This window comes from Vicugna pacos, chromosome 1 (genome assembly GCF_048564905.1).
Source record: "Vicugna pacos chromosome 1, VicPac4, whole genome shotgun sequence".
In the NCBI taxonomy this organism is placed as follows: Eukaryota; Metazoa; Chordata; class Mammalia; order Artiodactyla; family Camelidae; genus Vicugna; species Vicugna pacos.
In genome coordinates, this window is record NC_132987.1 from 81,697,353 (window position 1) to 81,721,588 (window position 24,236).

Below are 24,236 nucleotides of genomic sequence, written 5' to 3' on the forward strand. Positions count from 1 at the left end.
TAATTTATTTGCTTAAGATTGTACTTGGAGTGAGAAAAATATAATTTCACTTTTAATTCTCAATTTTATATAAATTGATATGGTTCTGTCACAAACACTGATCTTTGGATTTTATACATTCAATAATCTTTTTTTACCTTCCTTTTATTGAGATCTGTTATGTACCAGATACTGTGCTGTGTTTAATATACAACTACTAGCAGAGATTTAATTATTATCCATGTCATAAATGTGGAAACAAAACCTAAGGTTTTTAATTAACTTGCCCAGGGTCACAGACCTAGTAAATGACAGAGCAGAATTCAAAACCAAGCTTGATCTTTGGAAATTATAATCCTCTGTTTGACTTAATTGGAGTTTGTCAAATAAATAAAACTAATGTCTTACTAATTTTCAGAAAGTAAATTATATTAATAATGTATTCTTAAAATATGCTTTGAACTAAATTATTCAGATGATTGAGGCAAAGTATTTTTTAATATCTACATAATTGTCATGACTCTATTTCACTTAGGCAATGAGTGCATAAAGAATATTATTCTTTTCACAAATTGATTTAATGATAGTATTAGTGAGTTTTAAGGGCTGACTATGTACCAGAATGCTTTTTAAAGCATTCTTCTAAACATATTTTCTAACCAAATTATTATCCTTATTCTGAGGATGAAAAAACTCAGGCACAGAAATGTTAAATAATTTGCCCAAGGTTAAACAGACAACCAGTGTGAGAATCAAGATTCGATGCACAATGACTCCAGAAACCACCTTCAACTGCTATGTGGCACTGCCTTCTAAAAAATGATCCTTACAATATAGTATGTCAAATGGAAATCTGGCAATTACTTGGTAAATTTAATCAATATTTATCTATTTCTGTATTCACTTTTCTTATATTATTAAGTGCTTACATGTACTTGGTACTGTCCAGGGAAGCTGAGGTACTGCACTTAGAAAAAATTTTACATAGAATTTACATTTTAGGGAAAGTAAGAAGAAAACAAAAATCTGTAAGTGAAATACAGAGCATACTTACAGTAAGTGCTATGGATAAAAATTAAGTAAAAGGAATGATAGGAAATTCTGGGGTGAAGGACAGGAAGTTTTGAAATTTTAAATAGTCAGGGATATAAATCAATCCATACAAATGAAGCTCAGCAGTAAAAACAACTTCAGTTATAAACTACCAAATCTACCTGTGTTCGATTTGTACTGCACTTTTTTTTTTCTCTTTAGGTACTTCCCAAATAAAACAGACTTTTGATGCATAAATTATCCTCTGGGAATAACCTGGACACTTTGAAAAGCTGCATTAACCTTTTCAGATGAATAAAGGTGGCTCTAAGCACCCCAAAAAGGTAATGTATTAACTAGCACCCCTGTGACATGAGAAAAAATGAATATGTTGGTAAGTGCATTTATCTGCTCTTGAGAAAAAACTCTTGCAGAAACAATTTATTAAAGTTTCATACTTCCTTAATTTTATTCCCTTCATGTGGGCTACTCTGTATGATACTATTCTAGCCGGGCAGAAAAATAGAAAATTCAAACCAAAAATCATTTCTTCAAATCTTTCATCATCAATCTAAGACTTGTACATTTTTTAGTAAACCAGAGTAAATTGTTTTATCTCACAGATACCCAAAAATATGAAATGGATTCTTAGGCATTGGTGCTTACCCCAGTCCTCTCATTCCCAGCCCTCCTCTGCATGTTGACCAGTGACTCTGCACAGACTCACTGTCCCTTACAGGGGCTTAACCTCTTTCCTGTTACTTCAGTATGACCCACCCAAGCCTGCTCCTCAGATATGATCAGAAAGAACTTATTAAGCTTTAAATAATTAGAGAACTTATTAAGCTTTAAATAACTAGAAATAATTTGAAGAGTTCCCAGGGAAGGAAAGAAGAAATATGTGTATTTTAAGTGAGATCAAAGTTTAAGTTCAAGGAATAAAGTTCTATTTCAGCCTTCAAAGCAACCAACAGGAACCAGATAAGATCTGGGGCAAAAAGGCACCGAAGTTGTGCCGATCAAAACTGTCTTGTGGAGTCAAGTCTCACAGTGCTACATGGTCTTGCCTCTAGAAAAAGGACATATTCGCTCATCCTTCAAAATCACCAGCTTTATAGTGCCGGAGACCATGACTATTTAATGAAGAAACATGTTTTCTGATCAGGTCTCTAGCCTGAAGCTCTAAGTTCTTGATTTCTACGTTGCACTTGGACATTAGAAGCAACACATAAAAGGAAAATGAAAACATAAAACTTTCATCAGACATAGCCATTATTATGTACATATACATTCTTTAACATTGAGTGTCTTTGTCTTGCTAAGCAAAGAATAAAACATACTGTGTACTTTCAGAATAGTGCCTCAAAGGAGACAGGTTTAGTCATCAAGAAGACATTTAGAAATGTTATGACTCTAAAGATGCTGATTTATACCATGAGGAAATATGAATGCTAAAGGCGGCTCCTAAGAGAAAAACCTACTCCGGTTTTCTCCGACACAACGTGAGTGTTCATTTATTTCCCTTTGCCCGCCTTTCTCATTTTTCTTTCTGTTGAGGGTTTTTCTCGAGTACTCTACAGCATTTAAATGATCTACAGTGTTTAGTTTGGAACATTTATTCTAGCACCTTAGTTTTTGGGGTACTGATAGATTGAACTAAGTCACTCTAAAAGCATTTTTAAATAATTCACCACGTTCATTTTCAAGATACGTGTACATTTTTTTCTTTGGCAGGAGCTTTGAAGACATGTTAGTATATTGATTTTCCTTACCTTTTCATGAAATACAATGATAAGCTACTATTAAAGTGATAATTTAACTATTTATCTTAAATGCCCCTTTCCCTCTAATTAATTAAACAATTGACTATTAGCATGATCGTTTCAGAATGAAAATATTTCTCAACAGAGATCACATACAAAATATATATGAGCAGGCCTAGCACAGGAATCTGCTAATCCGAAGGGACACCATGCTGATATATTCTGGCTGGATATCAAACCATCTCCAAAAAATCAGAAGTATTTGCATGGATAACAATAACAAAAAAGATAACTTCATACCTTGGTCAACTCCTACCAAGGTAAAAAAGAGCCCCTTTCTATTAATACTCTACTATTTGATATTCCTCAGTTAGTTCATTCATTTATTTACTCATTCCACAAAATTTAATGAGCAGTGTCTAAGTGTCAGATTTGAGATACTGGAATCAATCCAGTGGTGAGCAAAACAAACATGGCCCTTACCCTCATAGAGTTTACAAACCAAGGAGGGAAAATGTCATAAATAATGGCACACATGAAAAAGATACTTAAAAACGTATCTGGTAAGTGCAATGAAAGAAAAGTAAAGGATGCCTGGAGAAAGCATAACATGTCCTGAGAGGAGACCATTTCTAACACATTTGGGGGATCGCTTCTTACTGAGCAGTTAGGATCTATAGCTACCTCACAGAGTCAGTTACTCCTGAAATTCCCTGAATTGCCCATCTTTATATGGGATTCCTGAGTAATATAATATTTTGAATGAATTTCCTCCTGATCATTTCTATTGTCCCAAAGCTCTTGATCCTTTCAGGAAGATAAGAATGAAACTTGTATTAAAAATATATACATATATATATTGCCTAATTCTGACTTCAAAACAGCCTTCTTTTAACTCAGGGTAGCCATAAATATCCATGGTTTTTAAGTGCTAAAGACAAAGAAGATTTTTATTTTCTAACCTCTGGGCTTTAAGTTGAAGAGCCAGACTTGGAAGACTGGGCCTAGAGTTTGTACTAAAATCCACAAAGAAGATGTGAGATATGCCAGCCACAGTGGACACAGCAAGGCAGTGATGCTACCTAAAGATCAAACAGATGAGAGTCCTCTGGTAAGGCCAATTAGGGCCACATGATGACAAATGGACTAAATACTGTCACCAATGCCAGGACAGTAAGCATTACTTTTAACCAGCTAGAGTATACACTAGTTACTGCTTTTTATTTTATTTACATAATTTTTTCTTTTTTCTCCCTTTAGTTAAAAAGAATGTTAGTTACTCCAATATCTTAATAGACTGATTGACCCATGTGACCTATAAGCATGTGGAAAAAGTACGTCTCCCCTTCCTTAAGGCCTGGGTGCAAGCTGCAGCACCATATCAAGGGAACTGTGTTCAAGGGTTCTAGGTAGTTGTAACAGCTAAAAGAGATAACTGGAGAAATGGAAGCTAAGGTAATAACCTAGAATATTTGAGAAGACTTTCTCGTCCAAACTTTTACAAAGAAATAATCAAGGCTTGGTGGTCAGAAGTGACACCTAACATGCACTTCAAGTTTTCCTTTCACTTGGCTACACCCCCTCACCTATAACCTTCTTCTCAGACTACAAAGGTGTTACCCACTGCTCTTCTCCTTACCTTGAAACGTGTTGAAGAGTAGCGCATTCTAAGTCTCTAGTTCATGAACTCTCATCCACTCTCCCTCTGGGAGTTTGCCTTTTCCTCTCTCTCTCTACTGAAATGACTCTTCTGTTTGTACTGGAAATCATCTAGTGGCCAAATCCAACAATCTTCTTTGTTTCTCACTCTTCTGGAATTCTTTGGGACAGCTGCAGTATTGTCCACACACTTCCCTGTGCCCTAGTGCGTGCTTTCCCGCCCTAGTCCTCATGCCCTGCACACTCCTGCTTCTCCTTCCCTATGGTTGCTCATTTCTTACCACACTGGTCACTCTCCTCATCTTTCTAACCTTGGGACTCCCCAGCTCTTCTTGAACTATATGAATTTAAACTTCCAGTCCCTATACTTTTCTTGTCATCAGATTTTCAGCTCTTCTCTCTCCTCACATCCAGATCTAAATATTCCATTTCCAAGTCCTGTATATCTCATACAATATACACAGAACTTAACTTTTCATCAAATCACATTTTTCTCCTGTATTTTAGCCCTATGTTTCACTCAATAACTCCAACTAGAGTTTTTATAGTTATTTGCAACTCAGGCTCTCCTGATCCTAGCCCTCACATAGATGCCAAATGCTTCACTCGTGTCCTCTGCAACCTCACTGGTATCTTTACTTAAGTGCCTCATCATTTCTCAGTCTGCCTCCAAACAATCCCTACGAGTGTATTTGACTTCTTCCTCACCCACTCCCACCTCATGCAATACGTGCTCCAGCATATGCTCTTATCACAGCTCCCAGAGTATGTATGCTTTTGTTTGCTTTCTTTTTCTCATATGAACTCTCCTCTGCTAAAATGCTCTTTTTCTCGAGGTCAGATGCCTCCTTTGTGAGGTCCTTTCCGATCCTGGCTCCCTCCTGAATTATTCCCACATTCAATTTGCTTTGAGTAAGTTTGGCAACTTGCTAAGTATTTTGACATTGGCCCCAGGTTTAAACTAAAGTCAAGCACATCTTTTGTCTTGTCCCAGAGCTGCTAATAATCCATGGTGCAGAAAGGTCTCCTTGATTTTTCTGGTGGGAAAAAATGCGATTCTCCTTGCCTTTCTTTCCCAACTCTAACACTGACCCCTTACCATTCTAGTAAAAAGGGTTTGTTTGTTTGTTTTAATTTTGTGGTTGGAGCCCAGGCCTACTTGAAATGTGAGGCTGTGCCTAGTAAGGCCTGGAGAATAGGAAACCTGGATGAGCCACTGGAGCCACATGAGACCCACTGGGGTAGGCTGGAGCTGCCTGGATTTACTTGTACCCATTCAAACATCTGCTATATTATGATAGCTGGTTTTTAGGCGATCAAAGAAGACAGTGTGAAAATGTTTTTCTAACTGTGCAGCACACAAAAGTCATTTAAATATCCCCTCAACATGTGCATACATCCAAGGCCCACTGGAGCACTGAACAGCAACAGGAACTGGTATCATGCCCACATTGTGAGCCCTGCTCCATTGTGATGGAAATCACAGGTGAAAGGGAGACAGACAGCGAGGAAGGAGGTGAGGTACGTGGTGGCATGGAGACACAGTGCCTGTGACACAATATTCGAATTTCCAATTTTGTCTTAAAAAAGCAAATCAAGCTGAGGATGACTCTACAATCTCCACGGCTGCAGGTAATTTGTCAAAAAGTTCATCCTCTATCTTTTTGGGGATAAAGCCCTATGGCCATATGAGACTTTAGCACTGAGATTAATTCTCCATGTTTGGAAGGCAGAAGTGGGCAAAATAAGCAATGTGCATGGCTGAGCAGGTTGAATGCCAGGCGCCGAAGGGCAAATGATGCCAACAAGCAGCAGCATTTCTGGTCACTCTCTTCCCAGGATCCTGTTCCTTTCAACATATTGTGAGTGTACTTCAGGGGATGAATTTTGTAATATTCATTTATCAAATACATTATACTATTCCAAGGACTTTAGTATTTGTTATTCATTTGGAACTTACATATCTCCTATAACATCATTAAGCATTAGAGTTGGAAAACTCCTTAGAGATCATTCCTTTAACACCTGCATTTACTAAAACCCAAAGAAATCTTAGTTTGCCTAAAATCCTGTGAGTAGTTAGTAATACTGGATCCTACACCTGCTGATTTTTCACTCTGGTAGTTCTTCCCATAACCATAAGGAGCCACCTAGGCAAGAATTTGTTCATCAGATTCTTATAAATTTTTATCTATTTATTTGTATAATTGTTATTCATAACTATTATTTAACAGTTATTAAATGGTATTTATCAATATTACCTTTTAATTCTCACTGCACACTTATGAGATAGGTACTATAATTGTCCCCATTCTATAGGTGAAGAAACTGAAGCACAGTTTAGTGTGCTTAGCACTTTAGGTCACTCACCTAGGAAGTGGTAGAGATGGCATCATCTGAACTCAGGTTATCTGGCTCCAGTCTGTGGTCTTAAACTTGAACTATTTCCCTACTGTCTCCCTACCCTCCCTTTACACGCATGAAACATGAGGAGGTTTAGGAGAAGGGGATGAAGAGATGTTGACTATAACTGAACAGTTAACCTCAAAGAATCTAAATTTAAACCAGAGTTATCTTGAAATGGCAAGATTAGGTTATTTCCCATCATAAGCAAAAACTGATGTCTTGTATAGTTTGAGTTCACTTAAAGAGAAATAACAAAACTTCATTTGAATGCATCCAAGATGGCCAAGATGTCCAAAGATAACCAAGATATCTCTGCACAGAGATATACTCCATCTGTGAGCTCTTCACAGCTAATTTTTTTCTTCTCACAATTAAATAGACTATCTTTGGAGACGAGATCTATATTATCAGGGTTACATTCTCAGATGCTGAGGCCACCACAAAATCTAACACAGCTTTGAGATGTGAAGATTCCAAAGAGATTATTTTATCATATTTTTGTTTTACTTTCTCTATCCATTTATATATCTGTTGTTGTGGTGATGGTGACTGTTGACTCATTTGGTATTAATTTGCAGATATTTTGATCCTTAATATTTCAGCACACATTTCATAGGAAAGAAAGGACCTTCTCCACATAACCACAATACCATTACCAAACTCGAGAAAATTACAATTCATGCAGCATCCAGTATTAATTTAATATTCAATTTTCCCCAATTTACCAAAAGTATATTTTATGCCTGTTTTTCCCCTAATCCAGGATCCAAAAAAAAAAAAAGAAAGAAAAGAAAAAGGAAAAGAGAAAGAGAGATCAAAGAGATAATACAACTAAATGCAAAGGTTTATGTATTGTATTTGGGTTATTATATCCATTCAGTCTCTTGTAATACAGAAAATCTGACTGTTTTGATAGCATTTTATATTCGTAAGAAACCTATGGTCCCATCAGACCAAAAGAATATGAGAAAATGCAAAATTCTGTCAAAATCGTAAACATTTAAAGCTGTATAGAATTCATACAAATTTCTTAAGAGTCAATAAATGCAAAATTTAATCAAATATTAAGAGCTTCATGGCTGAGATTTCAGAAAGGAGAATTGAGTAACATATAACATGAGTCTAAAGAACATTAGAAATGTGGATTTTATGGGCTGGATGAGTCATATGGGCTACAATAACAATAAGACCAACTGCTTTAATTTATCAAGTCTTTATATAAGGTCATGTTGTGTGATAGTTACAAATAAGAATCTAATTGTCCCAGTCAAAACCTCTGGCTAATAAGCAACTGCAGTTAGTTTAGAAGATAATTGCTATCCAAGTGGGGTTAGCATCTCTTAACCCCAGGAATATGTAGGCATAGAATTATTTAAGATAATCAGAAACTAAAAAGTCATTTACTTGTGTTACAAAATCTAAGCATTCTGGTATTTTAGTAATTCAAGTGTGTTATAGAATTTGATCTAATTAACTAACAGATAGTCCCTTTATTTTGATTTAAGATGTATCTAACAGAGTAAACAATTTAGATTTCTTATGTAAAATTGACATGCTACCAGTATAATATATATATAGTTGAGATATTTAAGAAAATGTAAGATTGAACAAATTTTAAAATCTATTTTAAAGCACTTGTTAAATACTTGAGATGGTTATTATAGCAGGTAATTAAACTCATTCAAACATATTAAACTTCCTTTCATAAAAATTAGTATAGTGGATTTCCCATTCTGTTTATCACTTAAGTACTTTTGCATATAAGATCATATATGACTCAAAGACTTGTTAAAGTGACTGTTAATGTCTACTTATACTTACAGATAAATAGAATTTGAGCTTAACATCTTCAAGAATAGTTAGGTTTAGTCACTTATAGTTTTAATTGAATGTGACCCTTAAAAATTTCAGAATATTTTTTTCAATTACTCATTATAAAGCATCAAAAAAACCCCTCACATTAAACACAAAATAAGTGGTTGTTTTGCTTCAGAAGCCATAATAAAAGCCAAGATAGAATTCACATCTTTAAATGCTAAGATCTTAGACCACATGTTGAGATGCCTCCACTTAGAGAGTTACAAGGGAAGTAAGACCAACTGAAAGATATTAATTTGATATTGTCTGTCTCACATTTACGTGCAGTCATAAATAACAGGGAGACTGCATGTGCTGCATAAATCAGTTGTGCTTCTCTTTTTCCCCCAAGATTATATAGCTGAATTTGTAATGATAAATGCCAGTTTGACGCAACTTCACTAGATGCACAGAATATGCATTCCTGAATTCTTGTTTCTGCCCTCAAAAAGTTTCTATTCAAAAGGGAAAGACTTCAGCTTTATAATAATTACATTATTAACATTAAAATGTCTAGAGGTTAATTTAGAATATCTTTACAACCTTGGGATAATGAAAGATTCCTTAGGAAAAAAGAAATTGTTTTAGCATCATAAATTATAGGTTGGGCCTCCTAATAACTTCCTTCTAGAGGCTTATTGAGATATTTTTGTTTTCATGTTGCCCATTAATTCATATAATGTGACATTTATGCAGCATACACTAACATACCTTTGAATAAATACAACCATAGGCTTGGGCTCCGGTTCTCATTTCATCACCAACTGTCTGTGATCTTGGGGAAGTCACACAATTTGCCTTACTCTCAGTTACCTCATGTATGATACAAAGCATTAACTAGAAGATGACTGAGATATTTCCAGTCATCAAGAGCCAATGAAACCATGATGTTTTAACAACTGCAGGAGAAAACAATGGTAAATTCCCTGGGGCTTGCTTTCTAAAATCACCTCCCTTAGCAGAATTTAGGCTTGCATCAGGAGGATTTAGAGATCTTCTATTGCCTTCTCACTCTCTTCTGTAACAATCAACCAGGTAGCAAATGTTGCACCTAGAACACCCTCAGATCTATCTCCTGTCGTTTTATAAGAAATAGAACCAGTGTAAGGTCTCACAACCTAATCTCAATGGTGTTTAAAAAGCCATTAGCCCTTCCACTTTTGAGCAGTTCTGATCTTCCACAGACAAAAATAGTAAAATTAAATTTATATGAAAAAATATAAATGTTTCTATTGGTTTTATACTTTTATTTATTTCTCCTTGCATCTATATTTTTGTTTGTTTCTCAAAGGTCTCAAAAGCCTTTAGGAAGCAATAATCACAAAATAAAATAGGCTGTTGGTAATTTATAACAGTACTTTGCTCTGCCTCAAATACATTTTCAACCCTGTTCTCATTAACGTTCATATTTTTTTTTGTCATGTTGAGCTGTTTGAGGGGATGTAATATTAACCTTCGTGTCATCAGTCTGAGGAATACATTGAAGCAAACAGAACTGTCTTTGTTTTTTAGATGTGGGAATTGATGCTAAGTGGCTAAATGTTTTTTCCTAGGTATGCACGCTTGTAATAGAAAATACAAAAGAAGTAACTAAAAGCAGCTCCCAAAATAACAATTTCCAATATCTCTAACTCAGCTCTTTGCTAACAAAAAAACTGCATCCACAAAGTACGACAGTTTGGAGCATAATGAAATGAGATCCACTAAAGGTTTAGCCAGTTGGATCAAGTAGCATATATATGCAAAAGTATTACTCAAGAAATGATGTTGAAATCAGGGAGAACATAAAATTTAAATCCTTACATTTAAACACTTCATAAACACCATAGTAATTGTTTCTATTTTATTAATTTGAAAGATTATTCATAGATAACTGGAAGTAGTCATTATATCAAATCCTTACCGTGAAAATCAGTAATTAAAAGTAAAGAATTAAGTATGAATCCTGACTTTCAAGGAGCAACAATATTTCTGTTTTAAAATGACTCATCAAAAAGTTTATGTGTATAGGAAATATTAAAAAATAAAGATTATGCTATTATTTCAATATCTTGTATATTTGTAACTTATTACTATAAAAGCTCAAAATCAAGTGACCCATAGGTAACTTATTCTAACTTTGGTAACTTAAATAACTTCCTTTGCTTCTTTTGGACTTTTTTGTTATCTATAAAATAAGGACCTACATGACTAGCTATAACAGGGTTACAGAACCTTTGAAAAGGGAAATTTCATCCTTTATCTAGTAGCATTTGGGCAAAGAGGCAGAAATCAGCCTAACACTTATAGATCAATGATGTCAAGACATTGGAGAATGAGAGTTCTGAAGGGGAGGAGAGTTATCACTTCTTAAGAAGATAGCTTATGAGCTTTTGTGTCTAAAATGAGATGAACATAATTTTAACAAGATCACAGCCCTGCAATATCCAGGGTTAGGAATATAAGACATAATTCTAGACACAATTTTTCATCTCTCACTCATAAACCAAGTGGTCTCTGAGGTCTAAAAGCACCAGGCAAGCTCTAGAGATGGCTGTGGGCCACAGTAGGCAAGGTCAACCGCCCTTAACAGTGGGTCTCAGTCAAAGGTAAGTGAGGAGAAGAAGGTGAGCAGGGGGAAGTAATAATGTGGATAAGACTGCAGATAATATTGCCGTATAACTAGTACAGCAGGACCTCTGGCAAATTTGAATATAAATCCTTACAGGCATGGAGATCCCAACTCTTCAGAAAAGTGTATTTCACACTATTTTGGTAAATAGTCTATCAAGAACAGTATGAAAACCAAAGCTCACCATGACATACATGTCTCTGACTCAAAGAATCACAAACGGTGTCACCCAGCAACACATAGTTAATTGTCAAGTGAATTTCAATGGGTATTTAGTATGGTCCATCCATTGGATGGCTCCAAAAATGGGATTTGAAGAAAAGTGAGATTAGATCTTTGAAAAAAAGATAATCTCATTTTCTCCTATATGTGATATCTGCAAATCTAAATAAATTAACTTTCTCACTAAACACAAATCAAAGCAACAGTAGAGGCATTAGATATTGTTTAAGGAAGCTTGTGAATTTAAGGAGAAAATCCTAAGATGGCTAGAGGGTAATTAGTACCTAAAGGAATTTTTTTCACAAAGGGAACACTGACACCAAAGAAGAGAAAAGCAAAGAAAAATATTTAAGAGGCTGGAGAGAAGACAATTTACAACAATAGTGTTTTCTCTTTTGCTTACTGGTATAATGTTATAAATAACCTATACGGAATGAAGACCAAACCTTCTTTTCCTTTCTGTTTCCTGATAGATTAAAAAGAGAGAGAGAGAGAGAGAGAGAGAGAAAGGCATCCTCTTGCCTAGAATGGATAATAAACTACTATTGATTCAATAAACAAAGGATTAGAGCTGGCATTTGTAGTGACTCTCTACAGGGATGACTTCATGTCAGTACAATCACAGTAGTACCATCTCCTGTAGCACTTTAGCAAGAAAATCCCATTTTCAAGGGAGATGTCCAGTCTGGGGAGTATAACCTGTAGCTAAAGAGCAGAGAATGGGCTATAGGAAGACCAAACTCCTAGCTATGCCACCACTGCACCATGCTTACCAGCCACATGAACCAACTGATCACAGAGCTGGACAGCACAAAATAAGACCTTTCAAAAGTCTAAATATCATTGTTCATAACTTTATGCTCAAGTCTCTAGTTATCTCTCTGCTACACAAGTGAGACTCATCCAACTTGTGAATTTTATGTAAGAAATCATAGACTAGTTCCCTCTTGCTCTGTAAGACTGTCAGAAACTCACCCTCTGAAAGATGGTGAATGTAAGCTTTGAAAAATGAAAATTCATTTTAACTTTTAATGGAAATAAAGAGTGTTCCTTGGTGAAACAAATCTAAAAAGTAATTCATTGTAAACCCAAATTAAAAAAAAAGTGAAGTTAATATTTTGTATCCATAGCACTGTTGTTGGAGTTAACGTGAAGAGTATTAAGAAACACAGATAGCCAGATCTCTCCCTCCAGTGATTCTAATGAGTACCCAGGTTGAGAACCACTGACACAGGAGAATAAGGTTTTGCTATAGTTGTGACTGCATTTCTAGTTGTCTCTCTTTTTTTCTTTTACTTTCTTTCTTTCTTTCTTTTCTTTTTTTTTTTTTTTTGATAAGCAGATTCTTTTTTCTCCACAATGGCTCCACAATAAGAATCTGAAAACAGAAGCTGAAAGGAAGGGCAATGCTACCTGATGCTACAACATGGCAGCTTAAGTCCACAGGAGTCAGCCAAACAGCAAGGTAATGCGTTTATTAAACTACAGAAAATGAATTAAAGTTAGGCTTTTATTGCTTTGACATAGTTCTGACAAATAAAGTGAGAGGTGTTGAATCAGAAGTAAATCATTTATAGGAAAAGAAGCAGAGATCCTTCTTTCCTACAGGAGACTTTTTCCTCCTGTGTCTCTTCTTTAATCACATGGTGTAGGATTTTGTTTTGCTTTAAGTCATTGTGACACTTCACAACATGGCTGAATAAATCCTACAAATAGGCTACCTCATCATATGTCCCTGCTCATAATCCTTCATCATTTCCAACCCCTTTCAGAAGAAAACCCAAATCTACGCCACAGCAAGAAAAAGCTCCCAAGATGAGACTCCTACTTACTACCCAACCTCAGGTGTTTTTACTCCCACATCCAGCCTACCTACTCTAGACTTCATGTCATCCCCACTTACGGATAAGAAGTTATTTCACACATCCAAGCTTTGCTCACTATGCTGCCTCTGTCTGGAAAGCGCCTTTTCCCAACTCTACCCTCTCTCTACAGGAACATCTCTTCATTCAGTCTTTCAAGAATCAACTCACACATGGCTCTTCTTTCACAATATTCCTCTAATCAAGATAACCCTTCTTGCTTGTTGAGTTGTCAAATTGACTGTTTTTCTTCTGTGTTTCTACTACAGTCTATGCATCATTCTATAATAACAGTTCTAAAAAATACACTTAGATGAAGGTTAATCAAAGCCAGCACTACTGATGTTTTAGACTGGATAATTTTTTTGTTGTAGGATGTTTTAACAGCATTGTAGGATGTTTAATAGCATACTTGGCTTCTACCCACTATGTGCCAGAAGGACTCCCTCTCAAGTCATGACCACTTAGTATCTCTAGACACTGCCAAATAGCTCCTGTGGTCAAAATTGCCCTAGTTGACTGAGATGTGCATCTTTTTTCTCCCCTAATAAACCCAGAAGCTTCTCAAAGGCAAGAATGTTAATTCGCCTTTGTATTTAGCATTTAGCAGAATGCCAAGTCCTCTATAGATTCTCAAGATATGCTTGTTAAATGAATGACTATTTTGTCACAAAAGGGATAGTAGCATCTAGCAAAATGTAGAATATCACATGTATAGACATCTATCCTGATCATGATAATGCTTTGCTTTTTAAGGATTGTATCACTAATGACATTAAATTTTTCAATGTCATAAAAACATCGCTTAAATTAAAATCCTCAAAAGCCACCCACTAGGAATTCCATCACTAGAAATCACTTATATTAATTTTTATATGGTTTTAATACAAAAGAAAAGGAGATTTGGGGTCTAGAACTTGATTTGAAATTATATCTAGGTATGTAAAACTCTTGGAGTAAAAATTGCTTGAATGTAATTAATTGATTCAGTTTTTTAAAAAATGCTCAGCTAGTACTTTTATGTTCTCTAAATGCTTTAATTAATTGATTCACTTTTTAAAAATGTTCAGCTGGCACTTTTTATGCCTTGTAAATAGTATTTTTAATTTTTAAAATGTTTACAACTAAAAAGCATCAAATTTAACTACAGTCTCTCGCCATCTCCTTTCACTCGATTAACATTGATGTAACACGTTTCTATGATAGAATGACAAAGTAGGGATTTTAGAAGCAGAAATACATAACTTTGATTTTAAATACTTATTCAAAATAAGTTTTTATAGGAAATTGCTGTGCCAGAATTCAAACACATGAGCATAAATATACATAATACACAAATACACGTAAGTTTTTTAAACATGTATATTCATGTTTTTTAAATATATTTCTAAATGGATAATGACTTAAAATCTCTAAAAGATCAGTATTTTTAAAACAATTATTTTAACTTTTTATATCCAAATTATGATAAATTACATTTGAAATAGAAAGAAGAGTTAGCCATGAATTCTTTCCAATTCCATAATATAATCTTGACTAGAGGAAAATGGTTTAATTTGAAGGCACAATTCATGTAATGTATAGATCTTCATTCAGTAGTTTAACAATGGTGTGCTCAACTAAGAGATAGTGTAGTTTTACGAACGCTGGCTATTTATTAGATAAGCATATTCAAGCAGATATCGTATTTTGAATTCTAACACATGGCAAGGTGGTCTCCATTTTGTTCTTATTCTTTGCAATGATGCCATTTCATGTTAAATGACTATAATGCTATTAAAAGTTTCAAGTTAACTTCATTTTATAGAGAACCCACCTTAACAAATAAAGCCGCTGACATTTTTATTTGGCCTCAACTAACTTTTAACCAAACTAAAAATATCTTTTGTATTTAGCGCCTGGATTTTTCACACAAACAGCAACAGAAATAGCAAATTGTCACATTAATCCAACTTTAACTTTGCTGGTCTTGAGGCTTAGCAGCTGCTTTTCTTTTTTCTTCTTCTTCACAGTTTGGCTCTATCTATTCTAAATCTTTTGTCACTTTTAAAAATCCATGAAGATCCATGTATATAATTTTAATTTTTTACATTTCCTGAGGAGCTAGTATACATAAGCTATTGTGAGTTCTAGAAAATTAATACTTTAAACCAGTGGTGAGTAAATTATGGCCTGCAAGCTGAATTCTACCCATCCACCTGTTTTTGAATGGATCACGAGCAAAATCAGTTTTCACATTTTCAAATGGTGGAAAAAAGTAAAAAACAAAAAAAAAATAGAAAAAATTCATGAAAAGCCAAAATTATATGAAATTCAAATTTCAGTATCTATAAATGAGATGTTATTGGAAAACAGCTTCACCCACTGGTGTACCTATTATCTGTGGCTGCTTTTGAGCTACGATGACAGATTTGTGTAGTCATGAAAGAAACCCACAAAGACTGAAATACTTACTAGCAGCCCTTCACAGAGACGTTTGCAGACCCTGCTTTAAACAATTAGTATATGACTATCACACACACAGAACACGTAAATCTGGGGGACAAGATACAATATATGTCTAAGGAGATTTCTTTCAGCCAGCGTCATTTTCTCAATAATATATTTTTCAGTAAGCCTTGGTAAAGGCTACTGGTTATCAGCAATAAAATACTTACCACAATATTCTTTCAATACTTGGAAATGTACTGTGAAACTAGTCCAACTGATTATTTACTTTCTGGAGATGTACCTTTCTTCACCTCATCAATGAAGTCTTCAGAGTTTGGAATTCCTACAATTCCCCACCTGAAGTCAACTTAGACATCTAGTAACAATCACCAATGACTCTGAATCTGTAAACCTCAGCCCAATGCTTACTTTATCTTGTCTTAATAAAGCTGGCATGCCTGGTGTCCAGCTACACCCTTTTGTAACGAAGACAAAACACAGCAAAGCAGATCAAGCTTAATTTAAAGTCTTGACCTAGTTTACATTCCTATTTAAATACAGGGGGTGTGGGGGGAAGCACACATTTGGTAAATTAACCAGAAAATTGAATTCCTTGCAAGCAAACATTGCTAATAGGTGTCTGAATGATACAAAAGATTTTCATTCTCTACTAATTAACTTAATGCTTTTGAAGCTTTTGAAAAAGCTATAAAAACATAAATCTTCAGTAATTCACTGTTTGATGCCCTAATTAAATATATAGTCTGAGCGTCTGCTTATGTTCAAAAGTTACCTTTAAAATAAGATTTTCTAGCAGAAAAATTAAAACTTTTATTGCCTCTGCATCATTACTATAGGCCTTCTTTAAAGCGGGGAAAAGCTTTAAATGTCTTAAAAGGAATTTAGAATTTGCATTAATATCTAGCATGATCTTGCTACTACATTATAAGACTATTAATAAAAATGACTATATTTTATTTTGAAGACATTACTGAAAATCTCTGAAATGAATACAGCATATTTCTAGATTTTTATATTTTACTAAGTATCATAATCAGTGAAGAAAAGTCAAACTGCATTTAGGGACATTAAAAAATGTATAATTAGGAGCAATGGTTCAAAAAATAGTTCTGACATGTACCTTGTAAGATAAAACCAGGGACTGAAGAATGAAATAATAAAGAGGTAATTTCTATTATGTATTAAAAGAAATAAATTAGGTTTTTAACTAAATTCAGTTCCTTCTGAATTTATTTAAACTCACAGTTAAGAATCATTTTTCTTTGCCCCCTAAAATAAATTATAATAAGCCAATTTAGAGTAGCAAAACAAATAATGTCACAATCCTGAGAACAGGATTATCTCAAATATATGAACCTAAGAAGTGAATTCTCTCTCTTAACACCCAGAACAACCGGTTTTACCAAAGGCAATCTTGGAAAGGAGCCTTAGAGATGACCCAAGAAATGGAAATCACAATGTTTCCTCTAAGTTATGGATGATTTCTCCCAGGTTACATGAGATTCCATGATAATTCTAATACTAGGCTAATCTTGAAAATAATTTTCATTTAAAAGAAAACCAAATCATAATTATCTTCAATTATCATATCATTTTTATAATTAGAGATGATGCCATGTTCAGTCAGCTTTTTTCGGTATGATAGAACCCTGATAAGAAATCTCAAATCTAAATTGTCTCCTTGCTTCCATTAATGGAACGTCTGTGAGCTGAAGACCACTGGTGGTGGGCCATGGATGGGCCTGGAGTTTGGAACAAAATGATGTGGTAAAACCTGTGCAACTTCTGACCTCAAGCTCTAACCTCAGAATTGAAGAAGCTGCCCAAAGTGTCAGTCCTTTCCCCAAATCTAATCAAAATATTTGGGATGGGATTATAGTTCACAAAATAAAAAATTGGTTTCTATCTTCCTGTTCCCAGATATGGGAAGATGATTTTCACTTCCTTTTGCTGTGTTTAAGATAATTCCCAGCCCAACACTCACCCATCGCTTGAACCACACCACCAGAAGAGGTTGCCTTGTGTCATTAAAAACATTAAATTAAAGTGAATTTTCCATGCTTATTTAAAAAGGAGCATGTGCAGTCAGTTTAGGTGGCCTCGGTGCTGGGCACTTACCCAAGTCCCTGGTTCTGTGCAGTCAGCTGTCCTCCATGTGCCTGGTTCCGCCGCATGTGACTGAATGTTCAAATGCCTGGCCTTACCAAACTTTTTCAGAAAAGATTCAGTCCTTCAAATGAGAGAAGAGTTGCTCATTATGAGAAGTCTTTGGAAAAAAAAAAAAAACAACAACAACTGTATTTTAGACAAGCGAATGCTTCCACAGGCCTCAGAAAGTTTTGCAAGACTAATCATCACCAACATGAAACTTGAGCTCATCTTTTATAGACTTTTGTTTCCTTCCAGCTACATCTCCTTCAATATTCATTTCATTCCCTTACTCCTTTTTTCCTACCTGCTTTTGATCTTCTATTTTATACTGTACAGAAGTCTTGAGTGGTATGTGTGAAGCGACACATCGTCAGCCTGATGAGGGAAAGCCTGCTGGTCTAGGGAAAAAAACATAAAGTAAGAAACAAGGCCTGAGATTGGATCAGGAGTTAACCTGCACAGTTATCAATGTGCTGTTGTGCTTCATGAAAGATGCCCGGTCCTTTCAATACTACATTTCATGTAGTGATGAAAATAGGATATGGAATATCATCATAAAAACTGGTTTGATTGGGATAATAATGACTAAGAGGCCATCAATGCAGAAACCCCAACAGGATCCAATTGTGAAGAATGAGCTAGACACTGAACCTGCTTCATAATCTCCTCTTTTGTTTACGGGCCTCCACCAGCCTTTAGAATCTTGGAGTGGGTTTGGACGTCATCTAAGCATTTCGCCCCAATAGCTACTATGATTTCTCATTGGGAAGAAAAGTGGGAAGCTGGGATTTGGGTGATACAGAGGAAGCTTTTGAGATACTTTGACCATAGCAAAGCTTCCTTCATGCACTATTGTGCTTAGGGATGACTATGGGGAAGACTGAAGCCCATTGTGTAGATTTATATTATTCTATTGACTGTTTAATAATAATGGTTATCCTGAAAAAAGCACATTATTTCATCAGTAATACCACTAGCTGATACCTTTATAAAATTTCACTTTACTCAATTGGCTCAGGGTACTTTAACAACATTTACGTTCTCAATTGCTTCTGTGATAGAGGCAAGCTGCCTATGGCTACTGTGAACCGAGATTACAATCCAAGAGTTCAGCCTTTTAAGATTTGTAGTAAATCCCCTGAAACCAACTCTTTCCCTAAATGGTAAGCGAATTTAAAGCTACTATAACTACTGAAAAATAACAGCCAGCAGCTATTCACATTGCCTTCCATCTCCTGTTTAACGCTGAGAGAGAGTTTGGTGCTTTGTCTACACCAAACAAATCCAAGTTCGCGTTTTTCGGGGCAGTGTCAGCTCCATAAACAAGCATAGTGGTAATGCCATTCTACTCAGGAGTAAATACGAGAGACATGCATCTGCCGACTTTTCAAATGCCATCAATATAAAATTCCTTGTATTTTTTGTTAACTCTTATTAAAAACATAAAAATGCTTCTAGGAAACCCCTTTTGAGGCCTTCCTAATTATGTTGACAGGAACGGCAGCTTTTCCTCATTCCCCAGAGGTTGTTTTACTCTATAATGAAGCTTCTGAGCTAGATGTTTTCAGGGGATGTTTCAGGTTTTACTTTGAATGCATATCTGCCATGTTCCCTACCATTTGAAAAGTTAAATGGAAATTCAGCAAGTTCAAGTAGCAATTAATAAATTCTGTCATTTACAGCAAAAAAAATCCTACGAGAAAATGAGCATTTCATAAATATTGAATTCCACTACCCACATACCCTACAAGTTGGTTAGCCAAAAAGACGGTAATTCCATTAGAGGCTTTCAGCAAGGAAAAGATAAAATAGTTGAGATAAAGTAGCTGACATTATTTGTTACTATTTTTCTTGTAAAATGTAGTGAACAGCAATGTCACACATTCCACAAACTTCCAAGGGAAAATTTTACAAGTTATCTGAAAACTCTGAGCCCCGTATTAAGGGGCTGTCTCCTCTTTTACAGGTGGTGTGCCCTGGCTAAATACTTGATTAGTTGTACGTGCAGCACATGCTTGTAATGGAGAATAATTTCAGCCGTTATAAAATATTCAACAGTATCTGATAGCACCAGAAGTGGAAATCTGAGCAGTCATCCTGCTCATTAGGAGTTTATTAATGTTTCCTAATCAGAGGAAAGGTGACCAGTGCCCTTCAGTTCCTAAAAGAGGCTGGATTTAGACTAGGAAGGTACTCTGATTTGTAACTGTTTCCTCAAACTAGATGGCTCATTCCCAACTTCCGTTAAAAATCATATAACTGAAACCTCAATGACTAAATTGCTCCAGCTAGAAAATGAAAGTAAAAAGCCCTCCTTGTCACGTGGAGCAATAATAAAGCATAGTTAAGGAGTCAGTATTTTAGGACCTTGCTTACAGGAGATTTGATAAAAGTATCTTTCTATCCTTTCTATCATTTGATAAAAGTATCTTTTCAATATGGATATGAAGGTGAGATTTTGTCTTTTTATTATTCAGCCAACCTAGAAATATGAAGCTGACATTTACTAGCATTTTGTGAAATGGGTAATGGATAAAGGTTGATTTCCACCACAGTCTCACAAAGTTCTCTCTCAGTGATGCAATTGCCCGCAGGGCTCAAGTTTTGCCCTCTTCACCTTGTTATGCACACTTGCTTCCTCGATGATTTCATCTCATCCACTTTACAGCACTAACCATTTTCCAACATACTACATAGCTTACTGATTTATAAGTCTTCTCCCTCCAGACACATACCTGAATGTAATCCCAGCTATGAGTTCTTGTTCCCTAATGCTTCCCTAGTACTCAGAAGAATGCCTGGCATATGAGTTACTCAGTAATATATTTTGAAAAAAATGAATGAATGAAGAAGGACAGTGACAGATTACAGAAAATGTATTTCAAAGTGGGGAAATATGTTTTTCTCAAAGTTAAAAGTAAATAAGATTAGTTTTAGCATAGTTTTCTATTAAAGCAAAGTTTTAACTTCATACTAAAGAATTGTATTATAAAATAGAAGAACTCTGCAGCTCTAAAATTCTATGCTTGATAAAATTTGTACCATAAGAATGTTTAGCCTTATTTTCAGAGTTCCTTTTTCTCTCGAGATGGACCTGAACTCAATGTATAAAGGAACTCATAAAATACATATACACACATTGATTTTTTACAATTTTGATTGATGTAATCAATTAATCCAGGAGTGACAAAACAGTTTTTGAAGTCATAGATTCTCCCCTATATTTACTTTACTTTTCACTTTCATTTGGCATGTAGGCATCTCACAGATGCATGCTAACAGGTTTCTTACTGCAGAGCTGGACTGCAGGAGCGTTACAGGTTCCTCAGGTACTGAGAAAATTGGTAGCCCACGTACTCTTATACACACAAAAAATTGGCTCTATGTCCTAATGGGGTTTCAGGCCACACAGCATTGTAGACAAATTATAAAAACAGATACAGCCACACTTGAAAGAGGACCCAAACAAGATTAATACATAAGTGCAATTGATTTCCCAGCTCAACAAGTAATTTAACCAAATATTTCTAATCTCAAGAGTCTAAAAGCCAAATAAATTAGCCTTACTTCTTGATCAGCATAAATTGTTGGTTGATAAGTTATCAAGCAGCTACAAGACTAGACTAACATTCTATTGTATTGAAGGTATTGTTGTACCACAAAAGGGGAAAATATTATTTAAGGAATGTTGAACTTACTATTTTAAGACCATCAGTGGAAATACTGATGTATTCTTGCTCACATATCACATGATACATATACCTCTGTTTGTTTTTTCAGGTATTTTTAAGGGTTCCCCTTACATATAAGATTTACCAATATATTCTAGATGCTTTCAATGAAGAATTCATGGTGATTACAGTATTTATAGTCCTACAGTTTCTTGGTAATTATTTATTTACAGATGATCAATTCCAGGAACAAGGTTTACTAGGTTTCTAATACTGAATAACTATAAGAAAGCTTTTAAATCATCCCTAGATTTATAAGGCATTTCCTTGTTTCTTAGATTACTTAATCACACTCATTTTTGGAAATGCCTAATCAAAATCTTTACATTTAAAATAATTGTAAATTGGAGTGTTCATGGCTATAAAAGCTCAATTACTGTATCAGTTCACCAACACGGCCCTATTTGCCAATAAAAGCACTGAGACTGTGATTTGTATTTCCAGCAAATCTTTATTGAAAGCCACAAACTAGGTAATGGTAGAAAAAGTTGTTCTAATCGTATCAGTACTGTCGTAGTAAGACAGGCCCACTCCTTTTAAAACCAAGGATTCTAAGAGATTTTTAAGGTAGAAACATAGGCTACTGCAATAGTTTCAATACACATTTGAGAATGGTGAGAGTTTGTCCTGAATTCTTTAGTTAAGTTGAGCATCGCCTCTTTTCTAGAACAGAACACGAACTGTAAGGACTACAATGGCTGGAAGGTAATACAAATACGTGAGGTAGTCCACCTGGTGCATGGGCACATGGGCACAAGGAGTGAGAGGCTGGAACTGTGTCCAGTTAGAGGATACAAAGCTTGCCTGAAGGCTGCCCTCTTTCAGGAGATTGTTGCCATGTAAGAACACATCTCTCAACATTACCAGAAACTCCAAGTCTTCAAAAAAAAGAGTAGATCAAGGTTTTTTATTTGCCAGTACCCAAATTTCATGTGCTATCTCATGTTTTTAAATCATTTGCATATATTTGAACTGAATTAAATCTCTGAGCTATCAGTTTGCCACCTTGTCTAGCAGTTTGAAGAGTCAAAGGCATTTTCTTACTAGAAAAAAATAAGATAATTTCCTTCAAAAACCTTGTTCTTTTTAAACAGTACTGCCCAATTAACCAGTAGTGACATTTTCCTGAGTCACACAGTGAATTTCCTTTGCCCAGTTACACTTTCATTATGCTGAATGTCCATGAAGTCTAGCATCACTGTTTCATGTATGTATTTTTATCATATAAAAAGTACCACATCATGAAGGGGGAAAGTAGTAAGTCCAAATGTACCATCTTGATATTAGTTTTATTATAATCATTTCAAAGTAGACTGGCCATAACATCATAGTTACTTTTTGACACATTCAGGGAGGTATTTGGTGGTATTATCCCAACAAAACAGAGGATAGGAAATAAAGAACAAAATTCATGTTTTCTAGTTTTTTAAACCTATGGCTTTGACCTACAGAAAAGTATCAATTATGGATGAAAATGTAATGTATGTGGAAAAGTAGTCACTCCCTGAACTTCATGAATAGAACAATATTAATCAATTTTTCTCCATCATTGAAAAAAAATCTTTTAAATGTTCTACTTTATAACCCCGTCCATACAGCCAACATTGAAATATATATAAATGTGTGTGTGTATATATATACATATATATATATAGAGAGAGAGAGAGAGACAAATCTGTGTGTGTATGTGTATATGTATATGGGGAGAGAGAGAGAGAGAGAATATATTCTATTGGTTCCGTTTCTTTGGAGAACCCTGACTAATACAGTAAGCTAATTTTATACATGTTTTCCTAATTTCCATCTCCTCTATCTTATAATTTTACAGACTTCTTTCCTTAAAAGTTTTCATTTGTCTGCACCCAAAATGAAGGAATTTATATTTATTCACCGTAAGTTTCATCTTATTAGAGTCAACTCATTAGTTTTAGCTGAATGATTCTTTTGGAAGCTTGACTCTGAGCTTCCATGTATTCACTGTTTGCACAGGTTTATCTCAAATACAGAGGATAGGCTCAGACTTCCTTCATCAAGGCTAGTTTTTGAAGTCAGATCAGTGTAAGAGTTATCTGACTTTCTAAGTAAACGGTCTACACCAGCCACAGCTAATGTGAGTGTTGACCACCATGTTGTTATTGTTTTTCCCAAGCATAAAAAGCTACCGTAGTAATTCTTTTGACTCATACTAGACATATTATAGTGCTCAAATTGAATGACACAGTTTGTTCTTACCTAGCTTATTAAATTCTCAGAAGAGGCTAAACCCTTTAAATGAATAATCTCAAATCAGTATCGAACTGGGCCCATGTATCCCTAGGAGATTTAGACCATCTGCTAATTCTGCTGGGCAAAGCTTTTCTTTTCCATTCTCTCAGCTTTGGGGAAGTAGAATCCAATTTGCTTCCAGTTCCCATCTTTTTTCATCCTATAGTTAAATACTTAGTCTATATAAAATAAACTTTTGCAACCACTTTGTGTTATTTGAACCCAATCTATTCCCTTCCCACAAAGA

General features: G+C 35.1%; 1 protein-coding gene across 15 annotated transcripts in view; it reads right to left on the bottom strand.

Moving 5' to 3' along the window:
- The window catches only part of ZPLD1 (zona pellucida like domain containing 1), a 451,025-nt gene that overhangs the window by 35,312 nt on the left and 391,477 nt on the right, over positions 1-24,236 (bottom strand). For 12 of the 15 annotated variants that reach the window (XM_072966120.1, XM_072966179.1, XM_072966113.1 and 9 more), the window contains 2 exons: positions 18,298-18,391; positions 17,961-18,072 (listed from right to left, as the gene is read on the bottom strand). The gene's annotated coding sequence lies outside the window, so the exon portion shown is untranslated. Of the gene's footprint in view, positions 1-17,960; positions 18,109-18,297; positions 18,392-24,236 lie in introns of all 15 variants that reach the window. The other 3 variants (XM_072966194.1, XM_072966169.1, XM_072966213.1) reach the window with 3 other exon arrangements.